Source organism: Pinus tabuliformis, chromosome 5_2, assembly GCF_031772625.1.
Source record: "Pinus tabuliformis cultivar Carrire ecotype Pingquan chromosome 5_2, CPIR1, whole genome shotgun sequence".
In the NCBI taxonomy this organism is placed as follows: Eukaryota; Viridiplantae; Streptophyta; class Pinopsida; order Pinales; family Pinaceae; genus Pinus; species Pinus tabuliformis.
Window position 1 is genome coordinate 431,692,687 of NC_142306.1, and position 9,563 is coordinate 431,702,249.

Sequence of the window (9,563 nt, forward strand, 5' to 3'; positions counted from 1 at the left end):
TGTTTGTGTCTGAGTGAGGTGATGATATGTTCTTCTTATGTTTAAAAGAGAGATAAAAATAAGATTAAATATATTAAATTAGTAAAAAATTAATTAAATATTAATAAATATATTTATATAAAATTAATTAATTATGTTTATTTAATTATTTTTAAAAATATATTATTAAAAATTATTATAATGTTTAAAAAATAAAAATAGAAATTTTATAAAATTAAAAACAAATTTAAAAATATAACATAATAATCTTACAATCATAATAATCTTACTTTTATTTTAATTAATTTCAAATTTATTTTCGCTAAATTAATAAATATTTTATTTTTATTATTTTAGCTCAATTTAAATTTATAGATTAAGCTTAATCTTTATTGACATTTTTGTACCGTTTACATGTTAAACATGATCCTTTTAATGATTAGATATTTACCTAGATTTAGGTGTTAAACTTGATCTTAAATTCATATTAAACGTGCAATGCAACTTATGTCATGTGAAAATACTGTTATAGAGATCTGACGGCAAGCAATGAGGATTCGAAAAACCAATGGCTTTCCACATGTCAGTTAAATTTGCATCTGAATACAACAAACTTCGATCTTTTGACTTTTAAGCCTCCAAAAATTCACATTTTTTTCCAAAGATAATTGAATATTGCAAACTTTTAGGGATCGTTAGCTTTCATCGCTTTCTCATGTAATGCCTAAAGTTAGCATCAAGATACAATTACAGGGTGTGAGGATTGGCCATCCTAAAGTTACAAAGATTATGGGAATGTGTACAAGTTAGCAATAAGTTAGCATAAAGCTTTGAAAGATATTAAAATGAATTTATGTATATTAAATTTATATGTATTATTTTTAATTCAGCTATCTTATGAATATACAATAAGCTAACATAAAATTTCAAAAATATTAAAATGAGTTTATGCTTACTAAATGTGTATGTATTATATTTTTAATTTATCATCCATTTTATGAATATAAGTTGTAACATTTTGTTGGAGAATTTTATTTCTTTCGTAAATCGAAGATATGGTTTCTATACTACTTGATAAGGGTTCTCTTATTGTTCAGCTTTGTGAACGGAAGAGGGAGTGGAGTTACTTTGGAAGTTACAAGGGTGATATAAAAGTGTATAAATTAATAATAATTAAATAATTTCGCTTTTTAAGTAACAAATTATATAGTTATAAAAGAGATATGGGATTTTTTTTTTTTTTTCTAAATAAGACTATACTATTATTCATAGTAAAAGAGTAAAATTACAACATGTTGAGCATAGTGAGCCAACTAGCCTGAGAGGAAGGCCGTTTGAGACATACATTGTCCAAAACTGAGAAATTGGACGAGATATTGTTTTGCAGTCCCACGCAGGGGATCCAGAAGAACACAAATAGCGAGAAAACACAACAAAAACTAGAGATTGACCTCGACGCGATAGCAGAAATAGAGTTTGACACATTTAACAAAAAATCCCTTTCAATTGGGCCGCAAAACCTGTTAAGAAGCTGCAAAGCTTGATTAAACATCTGGTATCTCCTCCACGACCCTGCACCAACCCCCTTCAGCTAGGTCCTGAGCTTGGGTCGCCTCATTTTCGCGCGTGACTGGAGGAACAGGCGCCATTGGATTGACATTGACAATGCTGGCCAGCGGTTCCATCTCTTGCTGCAAGCCTGCAATTGGCATCAGAGCATTGGGTCCACCCTCTTCATGGGCATCCTCTGTAATTGGCATTGGAGCACTGGGGTCGCCCTCTTCTTGGGCTTCCTCTAGAAAGAGGATAGAAACATGTGCAGTGATCCAAGGGCGATTAAGGGAGCAATTGAAGGTGAAGATAGTAGAGCCGAAGGAGGGCGAAGTCGAAGAGCCTGGAGAGCTGGGTTTGAGGAATTGATTAGGCCTCAGAATGCCCTAGTCTTCCACTGTGTGATCGAGGTTCCTGACTCAAGGCGGTGTCACCGGAGGAAGGTTGTGAAGGAGCGCCCCGCACTGAGCCTCTACGGCTGAGCATCCTTTGGCGGAGCTTAGGCATGACAACAGCGTGAATGTAAACAACACAAACAACAGGAGAGGAACAACGCGGACCGAGCACACAAGGTTGCGGTCGGGAGCCCACAATCATAGTGGAGGACGGAGAATAAGAGCCAAAGCCCAACCACCACGAAGCCTTCGCACCAGCAGCACCCACAACCATCCAAAACAGCATAAGAAACAACAGCGTATAGCCATTGCAGAAACTGGCTAATAAACAATTTCCTCTACCTCGAGACCCTCCCGCCATAACTATGGCATTCATGGGAGCCAAGGGTCGATAACAGTCATCGCATGTGAGGAGGGATGGTGTATTAATGCTGGCCCAGTCATTCCCTTACACTCTATTACTCCCACCTGCGCATGATCCTACCCCCACATGGCATTCAGTCCTCCGTACATGGCTGGCAGGTGGCGTCTCGGCTTCGCCCACTCCAGTCCCATCGCAGTGAATGCGCCTCTAATCACCTGCATCCGGGGATATGGAATATTTATTTTAAAATAAAACTTAATCAAAATTTTAATATCATTATGAGAAAAATATTTAACATTTTATTTTGAAATTTTCTAAAAAAAAGAAAGTTAGATGTCTTATATAGCAGCTCGTTATGTTATTATTACATTACTTTACAAAATAAGATATGTTGACTCATCCAAAATTTTTAATTATGTATTCACTAATATATTTATTATTCATCCATCCACATTTCTCTTCCATAAATAGTTTTAGTTTCTAAAAATGTATATTATTATGTCATCCCTCAACAATTGTTCCAATTTTCAATGTTCCTTATTATCTTTTCTAACTTGATTATTTCATCTAATATTTCATTTTAAAAAATTCTAATTTCTGAAAATGTATATTATTATTTCCCCTCTCAACAATTGTTCCAATTTTCAATGTTTTTTATTATCTTTTATAACTTTCTTTATTTTTTCATGTGTTATTTCATTTAAAAAAGAGAGGATATTATATTAATTTTATACTAATACATATTGTTAATGTCCAACTTCCATTTCAAATTCCACATAGAAATAAAATCTATTTTTACCTTGAATGCGTACTCTTATGAAATGCATGTAATTATCCTCGTATAAATATTATTTTCACGAATTACTTATTCATAATGTAATTTTCAATTGGATTCACATAAAGGATACTTTTCTTAAGATATTTAATTTATATCAACATTACGATTGATTCCAATATAATCAGTATATTAACATTACTATTGATTCCAATATAATCAGTATCAATGGCTAGGTTATGATCATCCATTCAATTAGACATTTTTATGGTAGGAAGGAAATTAATATAACAGCCAAAATTTCTATGTTATCTATGTTTAATTTACTCATATAGTTTAATTAGGCATTTTTATTGTAGGAAGGAAATTAATTTAACATCTAAAATTTTTATGTTATCTACATTCCGTTTAGTCATAGTGAGAGGCTCGTGGTCATTCAGGTGTGATTTCTCTATCATGTATTAACATTTCTTTACAACATTTACACATGTCTATTAATAATTAGCAATGTTTATTTATATATTCACAGGAATTTACATATACACATCAAATAGTTCATTTTCCAACAAGTTTAAATCATATTAGCATGTTCACAACTTCATATTCAAATTGATAGATAATGTCTAATGCACAACTTAGGTGTGTAACTTAACTCAGTTTTTATTACATATCCATGTGGTTCTTCATATCCACTTGAAAGGTTATGAATATATTTGTATAAGTAGATTACTGCAATAGTACAAATCATATATATCCAATCATTAAGTAACTCTTAATATGTTCATGATTCATATATATTCATGACATGAAGAATTATTAAATGATTGTATAATCCAAAAGAGTGCCAAACATCAATCTAGTCAAAGCACATCAATCAAGAAAGTTAGGTAATTAACAAATGTGGAATGCACTCAATTATTAGTGTAAATTACAATGAAACTAAAGGAATTACAATACTAAAAATATATATTTACTTTATCAACATACACTATTGACACTCTCATAATCTGATTATTTTCTAAAAAATAACATCACGTTGTTAAAATAATATATTAAATATATTTAATGAATCTTAAATTATTTCAAATTTAATAAAAAATAATAAATTTGGGGATAAAACTTGAATATAAATATGAATAATGAACATGGGATCAATTATAATATGTGCATGATATCCAAAGGTTACATCAAATAATGTTAACCTAAAACATTTATCTAAATGATGAATATATAAAGCATAAAGTAAATACAATGTCATTAAATCAAAATATTTAACACTTATTATAAAATCACATATTTTAGACAAAAGAAAAGTGTTATAACTTTTTTACACAGCTACAATTAAATACAAATTAAAAATAAGTTATAGACAATTCAAATATTGTTCAAATTAACAATAACTACAATTATTTATTGCTAGTTATATTTATCCTTGTGGAAGAGAAACTATCTCCATAAAATATTTTAACTTGTAGTGCATGCTCGAATTCTAGAAAATTGTGAAGTAATATTGGTATTTAATAAAATGTGTATATATTGAATGTTGAAAATATTGTATGCTATATAAATGATGACATATTTATAAATATGTGAGTTTAGGATGGTTTGTCATTTGTTATTTCTCTCTGTAAAGGGGAAGCGTTTTGCATAAAGAATTAGATTACCTTCCTACAACCTAAAGAATGTAATACATGTTTGTCTATAAACATTTACCTAGTGATAAATTAATAAGTATGAATAGACAATGGCTATAGTGTATTTTTTCATATTTAGAGTCAATGTAGAATATAAAATGCAACACTTACCAGAAATATGTATGTTTATTATTATAATGATTGAAGTATAAAAATTAATAATGTGAATATATCTATATCTATATCTATATATATATATATATATATATATTCACAGCTTATGTTTGACATATTCCTCCAGTGGATGCATGTCCCTACATTCATAGTGCAATTTACCAAGTGTGATGAAATCATGATAGTAACGAAAAAATGGTAGATACTATAAGAAGGCCCCGACATTTGCAAGAGTGGCTTAGAGCAGAAGCAACCGCTACTAGTGTTGTTAGTGTTGTTGTTCTCTTGAGAAGACAAAGCTGAGTCCTGGTTGTAAAAATGAGCAATCCAATTAGTATTTTGAGCTGCGTACTATTGATAGGAATACTCCGCTACGTTCATGGTGGGGCGCCAAAGCCATTTGGATCAAAATATGGAGATAAGTTTATGGGACGCAAGATAGTAGAGCCACCAGGAAATATAAGTAGGTCCACATTTCATGTGGAGAAAGATCAGAGAAACATAATGAAAATAATTCAAGAGTAAATAAATCGCTCAATGCAACATTACATTCCATTTTGTCAATCTTTCTATTTTTCTTTTTTAATTATTCATTGTTGGAGGTTGAATTGACACTAAATGCTTCAATGTATGCATATTCAAATAGAAGCAGAAGCATTATTAACAAGAGCACAAGAGGAGGAGATGAGTCGTGCGTGTTGTCATGTGCAACGAGTAATCCTATTGATGACTGTTGGCATTGCGAATGCAATTGGGAGTGCAACAGAAAACAACTGGAAGATTGCAGCATTGGATTTGGCAAGCATGCCATCGGAGGCAAAAACAACAAGTTTTATGTGGTTACAAATGCTGGTGATGATGCCATGAATCCATCCCATGGCACACTGCATCATGCTGTGATTCAGACAGAGCTGCTGTGGATCATCTTCCACAATGACATGCTCATCCAACTCAAGCAAGAGCTTGTTATTCACAGCTTCAAAACAATCGATGGATGAGGCACCAAACTCCACATTGGTAAGGGCCCATTTATCACCATAAAATATGTGACAAGCATCATCATTCATGGCATCCACATTCATGACTGTAAAAGTATAGGAAATGTTGTAGTAAATATGTATCCTTTGAAGAGTGCGTCAAGAAAAATAAATCATGGAGATGGGATTTCCATCTCGACAGCGACGCACATATGGGTGGACAACTTCTCTATGTCTAACTGTGAAGATGGCCTCACTGACGTAGTCAATTCATCCACCTATATCAACATTTCCAACAGTTATTTCACTCGCCACAATGAGGTGACCTCACATACTCTTTCATTCATTAATTGAAATTCACTCTATTTTATTCCTTATCTTCTACCTTCACAATGCTCTGATTTTCTCCAATGGTAGGTGATGCTATTGGGTCACAGTGACGACCACCATCATGACAATGTTATGTAGGAAATGGTTTCACTCAACCATTTTGGCCAAGGTCTCGTCCAACGAATTCCAAGGTGAATAATTTAATAGTTATCTCGTTCATTTCCCATCTTATTTTGAATTTTTTGTGAAGGAAAGGTATGAAATAACTATTATATTATTTAGAAATTAAATTATGAATTAACTATATGTAGGTGCCAATTTGGATACTTCCATGTGTTTAACAATGATTACAATAAGTGGGGAATGTATGCCATTGGTTTAAGTTCAAACCCCACCATATTGAGTCAGGGAAATAGATTCATGGCATCTGCACATCCCTTAGCTAAAGAAGTAACCAAGAGGCAAAACGCCATAGAAAGTGAATGGAAAAAGAGGAACTGGATATCAGAAGAGGATGTGCTGCTAAATGGTGCATATTTCACGCCATCAGGATCGCAAGTGCTTTCGACCTATGCAACCGCATATAGTGCCAAACCAAAGAGTTCAGCCCTTGTGGAAATGCTCACTAGGAATGCAGGTGTGCTCTCATGTAAGAAAGGAACTGCCTACTAATTCCAACATCTTGCTAGCCATTATCACGAACGAATTTGACTTTTCTCAAACATTGTGATTTATTTTCGAAATTGTGTCCTCTGGCATTTGAGTGCCTATAGACATTGTCATTAATTTTCAAAATCGTGTATTCTTGAATTCCCCCCTTCTCACAGTTCTCAATTCCAAAAATTATCGGCAGTCCTATTCACGGTTTGCAACTTTAGCTAATAATGAAGAGCAATTACTTGACATTATTTTGTATCCTAAGTTATCCAACATATGGATGTTGATATGATATTTATTACCTTTTCAATTTCATAAATATAAAATGTTTGTGTTTATAAATATAAGTGATTCATGTTTACATCAAAACGTTTAAGAAATTTTCAACCACATTCTCATTGTGAGTTGCATGATCAACAGAGTCATTAAGAATATAACGTGTAGAAGTTCCATGTGCTTCAGTTAGTAGAACAACCTTCATGTTATTTTCAATTGGTTCATCATTATACCATGTTTATGTTACTTGTTCATCATCATCAACATAGAAGTGTCCTTCAGGGAGGGAAATCATATTATCAGCCACAACTACATCTTCTTGTTCATCCACTTCTTCTTGTGCTTCAACATGTGCTTGGACATGCCCTTCTTATTGACCATAAACATGAAACACATGTCTACAACCAGTATCATGCATAAGACAATCATAATTCAGAGGCCAAATTCCAATCCTCCTCAAGCCAGCCCTAATATTTGATGGTGTGATAGCCCTTTTAATAGGCTTTACTTGCAAGCTCTAGTAGCTCAAACCCTTCGATTCTTTGTCATCCACGAAGCTCACTTTAACCTAAAATAGTTCTAGAAAGGTCCAAACACACTAAGATCAAGGGGCTACAATATGTTAGTGGTATAATATGGTAGTGTTAATATTTTGATGCCCAAATTATTCTCCTCCTCAATTGTTTCCACAACAACAAGGCTTCCATGGCCATCTTAAAACAATAGGTGTATGTTCTTAAGTGAGACACCACTTGGTATAGATGCATAAAAGTGACAAAGCCAATTCAAAAAAAAATATTTAGTCATCCATGAATGGGGATGTGCAGCCATGCATGCACATAGTTCATAATTTTGTATATAGTTGTTCACTTGATTTTTACTTTTGAATAGATAAAATCATGGGATTGAAGCACCAATTGCATTGACGCAACATAGAATAGTTATCCACTCCCTGCTTTTAGGAAAAATATTTGGCACATTTTGTCTCCCTCTCTTGGAAATTACCGGCATACCACAATTCCTTCTTGCGTGTAAACTTGTTTCATCAAAGTTAGTATTATAGAAACTAGAAACAATTACAGGGTGTAGATTTAAAACCCTCTGTATGTCAAGGACCTTAGTTGTACACAATACAAGGTTTGGATGCCTTTTTTTAAACCCAAACCACCATGGTTTACTAGGAAACTCATCTTTAAATGGGTTTCACCTTCCGTGATCAATTTGAGAAGCTATGGATTTGAGTTTTATCAACTCTAGCCCATGTCCCAATTGGTCAATCTCCTTACACGACTCAAGCACCTCAACCTCCTCCTCTTCAGTTATAACTGTAACAGGCCCTCTATGTTTTTTATGAGAGAGCTCATTTATCCAATAATGAATTGATAAGGGAGAAATACCATGATTTTTTGCAGATGCCAGAAGTGAAACCATTAAACTATATATCGTCAATTACAACTAACATTTCGTCTTTTTTTCAACCTCTTATACCATTGATCTTGTTAGTTGAACTTGGACCTTAGAATATGGTTGATGGTGGTAAAAAACCGTCTTCTGCCTCATGGTTATGCTCAAAAAATATTTCTTGGAGCATTTTCACATTTGCATGATCTGTCCTATCATAATTTGATGAAGTGCATCACAACTGGGCACCCCTGGTCTCCCACCTACCACTTCTCCTTGTACAAGCAACATAACTAACTCTTGCCATAAATGAAAATACCTACAAATTTATTGCATGCATTTAGTTAACAATAGTATATTATATAGGCTCAAAGAAACATTGAAATTCAACATTCGTATAGGCTATTAGTATTTTTCCCTTCCTACAATCAATTAACAACATGTTGATTGATTCAAATATTCTAGAATATTTCAATAGAGAATTTGCAATAACATGGGTGATAATAAAGACACAATTCACAATTAAAAATAGTAGCATCTTAACAAATTTTCACACATATTCCTTATTCATAGTATCCTTGAAAGACAAATCTACAGAAGGAGTTTTTTTATATGTATTCAAATATATCACTATTTGTATTTTTAGATAACTTGTTTTTCCACTTAAAATAATATGACTATATTTGCACTTGGAAAATGACTGCGAGCATGTTGAAATTGACCTAGAATTGGTTGTAGTTTTTCAATTATATCAATAAATGTTTTTGATATAAAAAGTTATGACTTATAATAAAATGAGGTAGACATTGGAGGAATTTCAAATAAAACAAGTGACACCTAGTTTTTGTTCTCGTTAAGATGTTGATATGGTCTACTTCTTTTTGATAACTTGTTTTATGACTTAAAATAAAATGATGTACTCTATTTTAAGGCCTAAAATATATGGTTATTTTTTCAATGTTATTATTCTTATAGATAACACTCTCCTTGCATGAAGGAAGTTCTAGGATTTCCTTATTAAAGGTTATATTGAGCTATTAATTACTTTTA

At 32.6% G+C, this 9,563-nt stretch overlaps 1 pseudogene; it reads left to right on the plus strand.

The window, feature by feature from the left end:
* The first annotated feature begins 5,498 nt into the window (after positions 1 to 5,498).
* On the plus strand, positions 5,499 to 6,851 carry LOC149159478 (putative pectate lyase 18 pseudogene; annotated as a pseudogene).
* Positions 6,852 to 9,563: the final 2,712 nt, after the last annotated feature.